We start from the raw sequence: 16222 nt of genomic DNA, 5'->3' as shown, positions 1-16222 counted from the left end.
TCCCTGTTTTTTAGACCACACCCACTTTAAACCACACCCATGTTACCGCAAGACCATGTCCACATTAATAGCACAACAAAAAACCAAATGGTTAGTGCTCACTGCAGGGATCAGGGCTGGAACTAGGGGTAGGCAGAGTAGGCAGCTGTCTAGGGCGCCATCATTGAGGGGCGCACTTTTTTCAAGCGTCTATTAAATAATTTGTTTCAGTAATCATGGTCACCCAGTTGGGTGGAATCCATCTCCTTCCCCTTCTCCCTCTTGCCGGCAAGTAAAAGCTCCTTCTGTGCGGTGCACCGCGATGTGCGTACATGCGTCAATGATATCACTGATGTGATGACAGAGAGATGCAGAGAGCTGGCGGCCTGCTTGGTGTGGCTCGCTCTCGCTGCTCTCAGCCTTGCACAGTTGCACTGAACGGAAGACTTTCTATTACTGTGAAAGTTCAAAGCTTCCTGCTGGCACAGCCAGGTACAGATTTGGGTGCCATATGTTTGCTGCTGGGCACTGGCACAGGTACATAAATACTCGAGGACAATATGATGTGATCAGATTTATTTTTGTCTGCTGCTGACACAGGTAAAGATTGGGGGCAATATGATGGCTGCAGGAGGGCTGTATGATGGATGGCTGCTGAGCTTGCTGGTACAGGTACAGGGGGCAGTAATATAAATGAAAAAGTGTTGTACATTTTCTTGCTCTCTTTATTTAAAAACCATCATGGTAAGGAGGGAAATGGTAATGTAGAACAGGGGGGCACTGAGTGAAGCTCTTGCCTAGGGTTCCAAACTACCTTGTGCCTGCCCTGGCATGGATGCCACTCATATGTGAAGTTAAAAAGTCAAGTCGTATTAAGACATAACCATAAATCCATATGCCTCCTCCTCCCCTGTGTATAATACAGTACCCCAGCATATGATTAAACACCTTAGGGGCCACTAACAATAATTTTCAAATGCTAATAAACCCCCAGAACAAATACCAAAGTATGACACACAGGGAGCATAGGGAAGACAGAAAAGAACAGGAGACAGGAAAATCAGGACCAGTCTAATATGTACTACAAACAGTGACACAGTGCTGGTGCCCCATTAGCAGTTTTTATAAAATGTGAACAATGTGGGCAATTTCAGTCTGGGTCTCAGGTAGAACAGTACAGGGCTTTATGGGAGTGAACAATAGAGGTATCACAAGTGTGAACAATACAGGGGGATCACAGGTGTGAACAATGCAGGGGATTAGTCTGAATTTGAGGTTTAGACAATGCAGGGGCCAGTTAATCTCTGTAGTGATACCTTTTAAATCTTACATATGGTAAGCAGACACAGCAGGCAGACTTTGATGTGGAGGGCCACATGAGGGGGGCCGCCAGTTGGACAGCCCTGATCCAGAAGATCTGTCCTACAAACTCTCTAGGCACCTTCAATCACTGCACATTTCAATACCTGCTGAAGAAGCTGCTTGGATGTACTGTATCTCGCTGAGGTTACTCAGCAAATCCGGTTGCTTTGGACTTCTCATTTCTAGATACTTGGTTTGGTTGCTTTGTTGCAGTCATCTTAATCATTTGTAACAGGAAACAATGCTTGTAGCCACTCGTAGTTGTTGTTTGTAGAAAGTAAAACATTTTTGCGTATATTGTGTGATCTGCATCTGCCTGTTTCGGGGGAATTAAAAAAACATGAAATATTGCGACCCAGTGTTTTGGTTTGTTTTTTCACCAGGCAGAGCTGTTATCGTTAATAATGGCTATCAGGACCCACCCCCCAGTTTTTAGACCACTGGTCACCTGGGTGGTGGGCTTGTTAACAAGTAAAGGAAAAAATGCCCTTTGGTCACTAAGCAGCCATGCTGGATGCATCTAACTGAACCTCCAATGCAAGATGTCTTGGGAATCCCAATATACTGAACAGGGCACAAGGTATGGGAAATCTTAGCTAGGAGAAAATGGCCAGATTGGGGATGTTCACTCTGGAGAAGAGGCGCTTAAGGGGTGATATGATAACTATGTATAAGGGGATCATATAATAATCTCTCTAATGCTTTATTTACCAGTAGGTCTTTCCAGTTGACACAAGGTCACCCATTCCGATTAGAAGAAAGGTGGTTCCGCCTAAATATTCACAAGGGGTGTTTACAGTCAGAGCTGGGAAGATGTAGAATTCTCTTCCTGAATCAGTTGTACTACGGTGAAACATTAGATAGCTTTAAGAAGGGGTGGGATGGCTTTTTAGCAAGGGAGGGAATACAGGGTTATGGAAGATAGCTCATAGTACAAGTTGATCCAGGGACTGGTCCGGCAAATTTGAGAGGCTTCAAATGTTTTTTTTTTTTGCCTTCCTTTGGATCAATTAGCAGTTAGGCAGGTTAAAATAGAGTTAAAGGGTTAAACTTGATGGACGTGTGTCTTTTTCAACCTAACTTACTATGTTATTTTAAAGACAATCCCACTTTAAAATAAAAAAGAACGCCAGCGTTTTTTAATAATTTTGATAAATTTTAGACATACAGGATATGATGTCACTGACATTAGATTGAGGAAGATGTAGCTTCATCTAATCAGTTCGACAGGCCAAAGCTGGGGAAACTGGAGAAAGTTGTAACGTTCTGTAAAATTCGCACTCTAGTCAATTTGTGGAGTAACGATCTTTCTCCTAAGCGTAAATTCGCCTGGCGAAAGGGCGCAAAACTTCATTAGCGATGTACTCCTTCACTAGCAAGTTGTCCTCTACGCCTGTTACTAAATTTGGCGATTTCTTGTCCCTATGAATTTTGCACCCCCACCCACAATTCTGTTGCTCATAAATACTCATTTACACAAGTCTGGGTGCCACAGTCTTTGCATGGAACTGGAGTCGGCTTCTTACTGCACAAGTAAAATCATAAATGTTTCAGGCAGTGGGGGGAGGTTTGCTTGTTGCTGTACATTGGTTTCACCTCGAATGAAATGCAGAGAATGAGAATGCCCTTCTATTTAAACAGCTGTTTCTAGTGGGAGAATGCAGATGGTGGATGAGTTTATCTCCGTGTAAGCCCCTTCCTGCCTCCCCCAATGTTGATTCCACTGAACTGGTGGGATCTTCAGCTATACTTTTCCTATCCCATTGCTGTTGACCCTGTGTAATATCTCCCTGAACTTTCCCAAAAGCTCAGAGACATCCTATCCTGGCTCATAAACAGCAATGGGATTGGACATACATAATGATGAAATATGAATATTTTTGGGCAGGGGATGTGTAACTGTAATACAGAGCAACAGCCGGAGAATAGAACACATAAACAGCATCTTATCAGTGGACACTACATTATAGATGCTCCCGTACTAGGATATATATTAATATGGTATAGACAATAATATAAAACATAAAATAAAAGGATATTATAAATCACAGAAGAGTTCCATGGCCATAAAAAGGCTGAAGGCTTTTATACAAGCCATGGAACTCCATGATACTAATATCCTTGTATATATTTTACAGGTGGTACATTATTTGTATTTATTCAACGTTTATTGACATGTAAACATTTTAAGCAGAAATTAAAATATCAGTTATTTCTTTTACATATCATTTCTTTCTTTGTGTTCCTCCTCCTGTATTATACACTTTCCAAAACACAAAAATGCAGAAGGAAATATATATATAAAAAAAATTTAAACTAAGCAATGAAATATTACACTAATCTAAAGCTTAGTGAACTTTACATAAAACATTGTTCTATTCCTGGTGGATGGTACATTATTTTTAATAATGCATGTTTCAGTGAGTCATGTGACACAAATGACATCACTAAGCATCATTATGAACATTTACAGGATATTCATGGCTCTTTTATAAGGACAACTGTATTTTATATGTATTATTTTGCACATCCAAAGACAAACACAGCATTTATACTGGTGTTCACAACACACCCTGCAGTTCTTTTTCCTGTTCTTTTTATAGATTACTTAGGGCAAACTTCCCAACTGTCTCCATATAAGTATCTCCATCTATACTGTAGCATAAAATGATGGTATCATCCAAAGAAATTAAAAGCTAACTAAAAGTTAACTTTCTAGTATGTTAATTCTAAGCCAATTGTCAATATAAATTTTTTTATAGTTTTTTAATTATTTGCGTATATTTTTCCTGACTCTTCCAGCTTTCACATGGGGGACACTGACCCCATCTAAAAAACAAATGCTCTGTTTTGTTTTTGGTAAAAAATACCATCTAAAACCTGTCGAGGTCATGTAGGAGTCAATGAAAGAGGTCCCTTGAACCATTTGAAGATGTTAATAGCCTTAAGAAGAAAAGAGGTTCCGCCTAAATATTCGGAAGGGGTTTTTTACAGTGAGAGCTGTGAAGATGTGGAATTCTCTCCCTGAATCAGTTGTACAGGATGATACATTAGATAGCTTTAAGAAGGGGTTGGATGGCTTTTTAGCAAGTAAGGGAATACAGGGTTATGGGAAATAGCTCATAGTCCAAGTTGATCCAGGGACTAGTCCGATTGCCATTTTGGAGTCAGGAAGGAATTTTTCCCCCTCTAAGGCAAATTGGAGAGGCTTCAGATGGGTTTTTTGCCTTCCTCTGGATCAACTGGCAGATAGGTAGTTAATAAAAAAAAAAAAGGTTGAACTCGATGGACATGTGTCTTTTTTCAACCTTACTTACTATGTTACTATGTTACTATGTATGTTAATGGGTTTCGAGGTTTTTTTTTTTTTGTCAAAAACTTGGTTCGAGTATTCAGCTTGTTAACCCCCAAAACTCATTAAATCAAGTTTTTTCCATTCAAGAATTGTGAGTTTATTCAAGGTTTTAAAAAGCTCACATAGCTCTATAATTTGACCTTTGATAAGTAACCCCCTAATTGCTACTTTTTATTACTCATTGTTCTATTCAGGCCCTCTCCTATTCATATAACAGTAATTTGGAATCTAGCAACCAGATTATTGAAACTGCAAACTGGAGAGCGGCTGAATAAAAAGCTAAATAACCCAAAAACCACAAAAAATAGAAAATGAAAACTAATGCCAAATTGTCTCTCTACATCATACTAAAAGTTAATTCAAAGGTGAACAAGCCCTTTAATATAGCTATTGTGGAGCCTGTGGGCCTCCAGTTGCACCTCTCAGAATAGGCAATATATTATCAGTGCAAACTAAATAAATACAGGTATGGGACCTGTTATCCAGAATGCTCAGGATCTGGGGGTTTCCAGATAACAGATTTTTCTGTAATTTGGATCTTCATACCTTAAGTCTACTAGAAAATCACGTAAACAACCCAATAGGCTACTTTTGCCTCCAATAAGGATTCATTATATTTTAGTTTTAATTAAGTAGAAGGTAGAAAAAAAAATTGGATTATTTGGATAAAATGAAATCTATGGGAGACAACCTTTCCATAATTCAGAGCTTTCTGGATTTTCCGGATAATCAATCCTATACCTGTATTAGCTTTGCACATGGAGGTATTCCATGCTCTCTTTCAGGTTTCTGCAGTGGTTTTTACTTTACCCCTACAGGTCTGTTTACATTTCCCCATTGCCTTTACTGCTGTAATGCTCATGCACTCATTCCCGCAGCCTAAATGCTACTTTCTAATTATGAGGCTAATTTAACCTTCTGCTTTGTTGTTCAACATGCCGGCTGCTGGGGTGGGGGCAATGACAGTGTGTGGGGCTGGAAATGCAATGTGGTTGCAGCAACGTGTCAGATCATCTCAGAGTCACACGCAGAATCTGTGCTGTCATACAGTTCTATTGTACAGCTGGCAGTCAGAGGATGGAGTAACTTACACACATTCCCAACCATTATTTTCTAGTATTTTCTAGCCCCTCTTTGTCCTAATTCTGTTTTGTTAATTAATCCAGGCAGCCTGCTGTCACATGATCACAATTTCATATATTTATGTTATTTCTTGGTTTTATTTGTGCTGCCTCAGGTCTACTTTCTTAGGGCTCTTACACTTGAATGCCCATCTGTTGAAAATTTGAAATGTGAGTATGCATTGTTACATACATCCCAACTGCAGGACAGTCCCGATTTTGACAGCTCAACCCGCAGTCCCAGGTTTGTTACTGAAGTGTCCCACTTTCTCTTTGACCTCCTGCGCTGACTCAAGAAAAAAATATGTGGCCAGTCTAAAGTTTATGTGCCATATGTAAGGAAATGTAGGGGGGAAGCCGGGTACCCTAAAAAAAATTACGATCTTTTGCAGCCTATCACCCTGAAAAACTGAAAATACGCCAGCGTTTTTTGGGAACTCCTATTTACTCTATTGCACTTTGCCTGGTCTGAAGTCTGGCGCAAGAGGTAACGTTCATTAAAATCCGCATCTTAGTGAATTTGCATAGTAACATCCAATCGCCTGGCGATTTTTGCCAGCTTTAGTCACTTCGCCCTTCAGTAAATTTGCCCCAAAGTTTCTGAAACAATTAAAATAAGAGGCTTTTTGGCAGAGCCCAGAACAGCCAGCAGCTGCACTTGGATACTTTTGTAACAATTTAAGATAAGCAAAGAATTTTTTTTAACTATTTAAGATAAGCAGGTCTCTTGGGGGAACTGAGACTCACAGCTGAAAAGGCAATTCACTTTCATAAGCAAAACTGTTATAACGCATAAACACATTGCACTACAACTCCCAGAAATGTGTTCAAACTTTCATAACCTACCAAATTTTGTAAAATGACCATGGTAACTAGGGGGTGTGGCCGTAAAATGGGCATGGCCAAAATATTTTGCCGCGCTGCAAGTGGCAAGTTTTTGTCTTTTAATATTTCAAATGTTGTGAGGTATGTAATAACATAACATAAGCAAATATTTATAAAGCGCCAACATATTCCACAGCACTGTTGTCACAATGTTTTTTATGTTTTAGGTTTTGACTCCCACATGTGCAGTAGACTTTTTATAATGTATCTCTATTGTGCATGCAGGAGTTTTAAGACCATGCATGCACAGATGTGCTGTGTTGGTCAGTTCATAGTTCTTCAGCAGATGAGCTAGTAAAGAGGAGCTACACCTGTTCTTCTCTTTCTGCTCTTCTTATTCTTTGTACACATGACACTGCCCAAACGAGTGGAACAATAGGAAGGCGGCCATAATGTGGGTGGCCCCTTGTATGCTCTCTGTTCGGGCCATATGGCTGCCTTAAGTCTACACTTGGGACATATGGGAAAGGTGCATTAGTCTTTGTCACCCAAAAGACCTGCTTATCTTATTAGTTGAAATTGTATTTAAGTGCAGGTACTGAGTATTCTGGGCTCTTTGCCAAATAAAACTCTTATTTAATTGTTTCAGAAACATTGTATCTTTTCATGGTGTCAGTGCAGTAGATCAAAGAAAATCCTGTGTCCGTGTAGGCTTGCAGTATCAGCCTGGGGCAAAACAATCAGCTCAGTTAAATTTGGCCTATATTGTTGGTCACCCAATTGGAGAAAAGATCTGTTCTTTTGGAAACCTTACCAAGAAGCAGATCTTTATGTCTATGGCCAGCTTTTAAATTACACATACAGTACCTTTATATAGCCCTGACATATTAGAAAATATGTGTGGAGACATCACAAAGGGAATAAAATAAACGGGGTTGGCTAACTCACTCGTTTTTCTATACCCTGTTTTAAGGGCTGTTAACTCATCCCGTTGTACAGAAACCAATGCAGTCTGCATAATGCACCCAAGCTAACTATGTTTTATACAAGCAGAATAAAGATGTGAGACCTGTCTATTTTTAAAGGCATAAAACCGTAACTCTGTCATCAACAGAGGCAGATGGATGCTCAGGCCCAGTGTGATCAGTGGCTCATCTAGCTTTTTCAATTATTATTTGTATTTTCTTTTAATATTTGTAGCTCTAGGCCCGGTTGGTGCGTGCATGCACCTGGACCCAGCAGTAGCCTAGAAGCGGGGCATCTAAGGATGTTTCCTAGAGGCCCCACATGTCATTTATCTGCCACTGGAAATCGAGAAAGGTCATTGTTTTTAACTGTGTGCTGTGACACTTATTAACAAGAGGGTATAAAAGCGAAATTCCACTTGCAAAGGAAGTAATGGCAGTCAACAGTTCTGACATTTAAACATTCAACAATGCCATCTTTATAATTGTCAAATCATTATCTAAAAGGCCAGAAGACTCATTCCGAATTCTGAGAGGAGATTCATCAACATCTCCAGTGGCATTTCATCATTCTAGTTCAAATTAGATCATTATGGCAAGGTTTTGTTATTTGTTTTCTTTATGGAATCTTGGGATTAAAAGTGCACATTTCAGAGATGTAGAAAGACCACAGTTAACCTTACTTACTGTGACACTGAGTAGTTTGGGACTGGCGAGAATACATCGCTAAAACCTGTTTGCTGGCGAGAGTTACCAGCTCAGTATGCCACATAATGGTGCATAAGCTTTATTAAGAGTGGTGAGGTTGCCAAACAATTGATCTTGCCCAATTTGGCCACTGAGGAGCTAAATACAATGGTTCATCATGGAGTGATGTGTGAGTCAAAAAATCTTAGATCCAACCCAAACATTACCCTCCCTCCCTCACCCAGCCCAAGACCAATCCAGTCCAACCAAATAATTTATAGGCCCATGTTTGACACTCCTATATCAGACATAATGCCAGTATATAAATAAAAGAGCAAACTTTCAGCAGTCAGAAGTTGGTTTGGAAATTGAGGGGAAGTGTAGAGGGGCTGAGCTTATATCATCAGCTTTGTGAGTGCCTGAATTACCTTCCTTTTATTGCATAAATTGGTTAGAAATCTGACTAATAAGGCATGTAAAAGGTGGGTATTTTTGCTATTTATAGGACTAATCTACAGAGATGTAGCAAACCCTGATTGCCTCTTTGGTTACACCAGTTTTTTTTTATCTCTTGCAGGCCCTCTCCTATACATATTCCAGTCTATTATTCTGTTATACACAAAGCACTTATCATGCATTAAATTGGGACACATTACGTGAGGGCCTATGAACTTGTTGTTTACCATGGGGTCATTTATCACAACTGTCCAGCTTAAGTTTTAATGTTAAGTTTTAAACCATTTAAAATCAGTACCATCAAGAAAAAATGCCTATCTTTATAAAAGTGGAGAATATACTGTAGTAGCATGGTGCTTGTTTACATTTTTGCAGTCGGTAAATCAATCATTTATTCTTGATTAAATTGATTTCCCACCCTAAAAGAAATGTGTATGCACGTCCACCGTGCCTACCCACACCGACTACACCTGCACCTGTGCCTGCACCCCCCATAGAATAACATGTTCGGAAGGGATGGCAGGACAAACAGGCAAGCATCTTCAACTATTTCCCGTCCTTCTGGATCTCGCACAAGTTCGATCAATTGCAGAGGATCAGGAAGCACAGAGACCCATGCTCCTAGAACCCCCTGGTGCTCCTTTATATGCGCCGCCCCTTTATCTGCACTGCCCCTTTATCTGAGCCTCTCTAAGCCCGTGCCTTTGTGGCCTTGTCACAAATCCGGGCCTGATAAAGAATGTCTGTAAAGTGCTGTCAACATGTTGGTGCTGTTTAAAGCATAATAATAATACATTTATTCAATGACAAGTTTTTCTCCATACAAATCTAGAAAATGCTCAAGCATGCTTGACAAAGGGGCGTGTCCACGAAATGTCGCACAATTGCATAATAAAATTGCAAGGGCTTGCCCTGCTATCGCAACTCACCAGTGAAATTCTTCTTACCCTTGTTGTGAGGTGGCCGATTCCTCTATCGATGGGCACGAGGATAAGAATCTTTGGGTTTGTGTGTTGTGCGGCTTCTCCAAAGCTCTTCCAGAGCTCAAGTGGAACCTACACAGGTCAGGTCTAGTAAGGAAAGGCTACTCACCCTAAGAGGTCACTCTAGGAGTGACAGATAGACAGGCTATTTAGCTGAGCAGCTTGAAGCTCCTCCGAGGAATGTGAGTGGGATTATGATCCCGGGTACCAATTGCCCAGAAGTAGGGACTAAGTGTTCAGACCTAGAGATGTGAGTTTCCCCTCAGGTTCCACTTATGGAATAGGCTGAAAGCTGGGTGTACCCTGAGCGGCTGTTGTGTACATTTTCCCCATCCCTGTAGGGACAGCTACTGACCGAAGGTGCTGTGAGTAAATGCCTAACCACTGTTCTGTATGATCCTGTTTGCCCTGTATGTACACTCCAGTGTGGATTTTCTTGTATAATAAATATGTTCATTGGTTAAGTTATAAGAACCACTGGCGCCCAATTCTTGCACCCTGCATCTAGTTACAGTTACACTACACCCACACCGTTCGTGAGGGCTTACTCCCTAAGAATTAAGGTCTCATCCGGAGCACAATATTGGGAGTGGAGCTTATAGATAGAGAACGATGCACTCAATTTACTATAGCGCTACACTGATATTTTTGTAATAGTGTATATGGGCAAAATAGCAACAGAAGTCGGGGCTGTAGATGCGTAATTACTCAACAATAATGTGCAGTGATAACAATTTATGTGGCAGGTTACAAGTGGACATATAATTGGAGCCCCCAAGGGGGAGAGGGTCCTGCTAACTTAGTAAATTATGGCAGCCCTGGCTTGATGTACCTAGTTACCATCTTAACACATGGGTTTCTCCACTACAGTTTTTGAGCTGGAAAAGTTTCTTGGGATACAGTTTCCTAAGGTACTTACAAAAAAAGGCAAGTACTGTCAGTGGGGTTATCACTGGGTTCCAGGTGCAATGGAAAAAAGTATAGCCTTAAAGGAGAACCAAACCCTAAAAAATGAATATGGCTAGTAATGCCTTATTTTATATACTGAGCAATTATACCAGTATAAAGGTTCAGCATCTCTATAATAGTAATGATCCAGGCCTTCAAATTTGTCACAGTAGTTTCCCATCTTGGATTTTGGTTGAAGTGACAGCAGCGGTTGAGAGGCTAAGTTTAGGGATTTCGCTAATCAGCAGGAATAAAGTGAGGTTTGTCTGTCTGATCTATAATCTGATGCTACAGGGCTGATTATTACATTCTGATGATAATCATGCTGGTATCTGAGCTGCCGTGTACCATTATTCTGAATAATCCCCTAAATTCGGTTCCTAAGTGCAGTAACTGACAATAGCACGTAACATGAATCAGATAAAAAGAAGATGGGGAGCATCTTTGGAGGCACAAATCTTTACTACTAAAGGGTTGCGGTTCCCTTGGGCTGCTAAAGAAGCCCAAAACATTGTTTAGTTAAGCTTTACTTTTCCTTTAAAAAAAAATAAAACCGAAGCTATTTTAAGGAGTTGCGAATTGAATTGCCTTCAAAGTGGCTTGGCATGGAACAAAACAAGTTGATACAGTACTGAACCATGTCATCTTCTTGTCTCTTTCTTTTGTGGGTATTAATAGTTTAAATGTGTTAATATGTTGCTTATTAAATATGTGCTGGAAAATAAATAAATCACATAAAACCCAAGACCCCAATACATTTCATTATTATAATATAAATCTCAGGATTTGGCTGATATAAATTTAAAGTCCCATTTGTTACTTTTGCTATTAGGTAAGAGTTAAAAGCATCCTAATCTTGTGACGGAGAAGCCACGTACACTAGTGCACATCACAATTATAGCCCTGCCATTTGGTTCTGTTTACTGGATGGGAAGGGAGCTCTGGGCCAAAGCTGGGAGGATTTCTTCTTTGCCACGTCGTCAGTCCAATCAGGTTATTGCTGTCTGCTATGTAACAAGCTCTAACCCAGATGTTTTTTGTCTTGTAGAGACATGTAGGAGCAGCTGCTGCTGCCTTTCTGCTAGGGAGACAAACACAATCTATCCCCCCTGATTCCCTACTCTTACAGAAGCCAAAGGATGTTCAAAAAGGTGCCTTTCCAACTGCTGGGAATTACAACTCACAGAATTATGTGCTAGCCACTAGAAGTTACTGGAGCCACAGCCAAGGCATTAGAATCTACCACCTCCAAACACTGGAGAAACCTTAAATAATGATTCTGCGTCACCAGGGTGGAATACAAATCCCATAATGTCCAGAATATTATTTAGTGTTAATGAATACTGCAGTCGTCTTACAACATCAAGGTTTTCATCCAGTCTAAAGTGGTGCTTCAGTCAGGGGCCACTGTAGGTCCTTCTATCAGCTAGTAGTAATGATTCCTCTGTTGCACCCTGAACTGGCTACAGTGTCATTGCTCTGCTGTGTTGACATCTACCTCTCCAAAAACCTTTGGCCTGTGTAGATATCCCCAAAAACATTGTGCACTAACCCCACTAGAGCCTGCTAGGATTTCTCCCAGTATTCCAATCGAAACATGATTAGCTAAGATTCAGATTCACATCAGGGCCCCCAAAGACAAGTCATGTTTCGCACATATATTAAAATAGTCCATCAGTAACAAATACCTCTCTACCTTGTTGTCGATATCAGTCAGTGACTCTGTTGTATCTATTATTTTGCCCCTACTGAAGATGTTAGCTGTTGTAGTAAACTATAAGGTAGGAGAAAGTATTGTCTGTGCCCCACTTACATACCTCTCTATACCTTTGCAAACAACCAGTGATGTAATTAGAAATTAATGCCAGATTTAGGGATCTCCCTATTCAAGTGCAGGCAAGCTTCTCATTTATTATTTTGTGCCTAGGTAAGGAAATAGACAAAAATCCACCCTTTGTGTGGCAACTGAAATGAGTTAAAATTCAATGTGAAATGCTACCCAAAATAATTCAACCAGTGTAAGCTCTTTAGTACAAGAGACCTCATTTTAAGAGAATAACCTATTTTTTTCTTAATAAGTGCCTGTACTATAGGAGACTGTATACTCAAAGCATAGATATACCACTACAAATTTGGCTTTACTGTGGACAGGGCAATGCTTGTATTTTATTACTATCTACTATTGTTATCTAGAAGTATATAACAGCCAATAAGCTAGTAGGTTTCCTTATGCTACCAGCAGTAGATGAGTGAAAGTTAACTTTGGGTAACTGCATGTTTTTCAACCTGCCAGGTTGAAATAATTGGGTACAGTGACTCCTGAGCAGTGCAGCGGTCTTTTCCAAGCACCCATTTCACCTTCTGACAGGGCCCAATCTGCCATATAGCCACTGTATTGTCCAGTACTGACCTAGCTTACTCAAATTAAATGACCATACATCATTCTGTCTGTATGCACTGAATAAACAGGTTCCACCCAACCTGCACAACCTCACTCTTTGTAGGGAAACAGTGCAAGGACCATTTAGCCCCAGATAAGCACTAACAGAATTTATCCTTTAGGTGTAGTTGGAGAGCCCCTTAATCCGGTTTTCACTGATGCACTTTTGGGCCCCTAGAACTTTCTGCTGAGGAATAGGTGGGGATCCTCAACATGGCAAAGGCATTCAGAGTCTAGGTACAAAAAGGATCAGGCAAAGACAAGTCGTGGACAGGCGGAGGTTCAAAAGGCAGGTAGCAAAGTTCAGAGGTCAGAAGACAGGAAAAAAGGTCAACATCCAGAAGATACAATTGATAAAAGGCTTTATCTACAGTCAGGAAACTGAGAACCAGCTTGGGCACTCAATACCAGCCAAAAGTGCCTTTTATTTTTTAATTTGGCACGATACGTGACGTCATTGCGCCCGCCGATGTCACAATGCACCGTTATCGTGCATGCACGTCTTTTTTGTTGCGGCCAGAGGCATCCAGGGACCGGCGCGTTACACCTTGTTGTAGTGTTTATTTATCCATAGGGCACTAACAGACAGGGTTGTTCAAGGAAATTTTTAAATAGCCAAAAAAATACCATGTATCAAATAAAGCAGCAGCACTCCGGTATCTTTGAAAATTTGAAAAACTTTACTCAAATATGGCATTTGAGTAAAGTTTTTAAATTTTTCAAAGATACCAGAGTGCTGCTGCTTTATTTGATACATGTATACTTTGCCCTGGCAGGGGGTACGGCTTGCACCGGGGCTGCAAGGAGCCCAATCCGCTTTTGAAGCACACTTTAACTACATTTCCAAAAAAAATACCATAACACCAAAAACAGCTGCCCAAGTGACCTACACTGAAATCACACATATCACAAACACTTGGGTGCCATTGCTTTTAAGCATAGATGAACACTACACATACAGTAATGATTCACTAGGCTATGCTAGGCTTACTACAAACACATATACAGTCATATGAAAAAGTTTGGGAACCCCTCGGCTGAGCTTTCAAAGTAGCAACTTCCTTTTAATATATAACATGCCTGATGGAAACAGTAGTATTTCAGCAGCGACATAAAGTTTATTGAATTAATTGAATTGAATTTGTTTATATTTGGTTGACTTCATCCAACCCTCAACTTTAACAAGGGCCCCAGTCCCTGAACTAGCCACACAGCCACACAGCCCCACAGCGTGATGGGACCTCCACCAAATTTGATAGTGAGTAGCAGGTGTTTTTCTTGGAATACGGTCTTCCTCCATGCAAAGCGCTTTTTGTTATGACCAAATAACTACATTTTTGTCTCATCAGTTCAAAGCACTTTGTTTCAAAATGACTGTGGCTTGTCTAAATGAGCTTTTGCATACAACAAGAGACACTGTTTGTGGCGTGAGTGCAGGGCTTCTTTCTCATCACCCTGCCATAAAGATGTTTTTTGTGGAAATTACCCTGAATTGTAAAGTGATGGACAGATACGCCATCTGCAGCAAGATGTTCTTGCAGGTCTTTGGAGGTGATCTTTGGGTTGTCTGTAACCATTCTCACAATCCTCCGGATATGCTGCTCCTTTATTTTTCTTGGCCTGCCAGACCTGGGTTTTACAGCAACTGTGCCTGTGGCCTTCCATTTCCTGATTACATACTTTACAGTTGAAACTGACAGTTTAAACCTCTAAGATAGCTTTTTGTAGCCTTCCCCTAAACCATAATACTGAAGAATCTTTGTTTTCAGATCTTTTGAGAGTTACTTTGAGGATCCCATGCTGTCCCTCTTCAGAGGAGAGTGAAACAGAAGCACAACTAGCAATTGGCCACCTTTTCTTGTGATCGGAAACTAAAGTTTGAGGCTTAAAGAGCTAATCCAACCAATTTGGTGTTGTCAGTAATCAGTATTGAGCAGTTACATGCATTCAAATTAGCAAAATTACAAGGGTACCCAAATTTTTTCACAGCCAGTTTTTCACATTTGCTTTAATGCCATACAACTTAATACTGCTTCACTAAAAATCTTTGTTCAGAAAACACCTCAGTACTCAGATGTTCCTGGGAAATGAAATACATACCACTGTTTTCTTTTTTGATGAAAGCATAGTAAATTATGCAGGCTGATAGGGGTTCCCAAACTTTTTCATATGACTGTATATTTTGTGTATAGCACTATTTATTCCTCAACTAATAACTATCATTCCTCCCTGAATACAAACGCTTTTCAACTTTTATACTACCCACAACCCTGGGTTGAATTGGAGCTTCACTGCACTGTTAGAATATTATTGCATTCCTGAATTAGAACAATTTCCCTGAGTCGGCACTTTAGGAAATACATGCCCTGAGGGTAAGTGTTACAGCTCAGACTGCAGAAAAAATAGTGGAAATATACCAGCTGCAATAAATGTGCCACCAGTCACTGATACAAATATGTATATATATATAGTATCAATCAGATTTGCAAGCAAAAATTAACATGGGGACATGGAGGTAAGTTAAATATGTCTGCACTATTGTAATTGCATATAAGTTATTCCCCATATCTGGGGCCAAAATTTTATAGGGATATATATATATAGTGCTGAATAACACTATATATACTTTTGAATTACTGATGTGTGGGTCGAGAATTTCTACTTAATACTGTTAATTCAGCACACTGTCTGGGGGTCATATTTGACCAGTCTCTCTCTCTTTCTCTAATCATATTAATAATACTGTCAATACCTGCCACTTCTCCCTCCAAAATATAGCCAAGCTACCTTACCTTACTTTCACAAACACTAATCCATGCCCTTATTCTATCCCGTTTAGACAATTGCAATCTCAATTAAATTAATCAATTAAAATCCTTAGCATGGCTGCCTGTTAAGCAAAGGATAGCATATAAAATTCTTATCTACTATATTTAAAGCCATTTAGTCCTCTGCCCCTCACTATATTTGCTTGTCTCACTGTACATTCCTGGTAGTCTTCTCCGCTCCTCTCAGAGCCACTGTCCTTTCGCAACTTCCACATCTACTGCCACCTTTCGTTTCAAACCCGTCTATCTCTTTGCTCCTTACCTCAGGAATTC

Source organism: Xenopus laevis, chromosome 3L, assembly GCF_017654675.1.
Source record: "Xenopus laevis strain J_2021 chromosome 3L, Xenopus_laevis_v10.1, whole genome shotgun sequence".
In the NCBI taxonomy this organism is placed as follows: Eukaryota; Metazoa; Chordata; class Amphibia; order Anura; family Pipidae; genus Xenopus; species Xenopus laevis.
The sequence above is the reverse complement of the archived record's forward strand: the minus strand, read 5'-3'. Positions refer to the sequence as shown.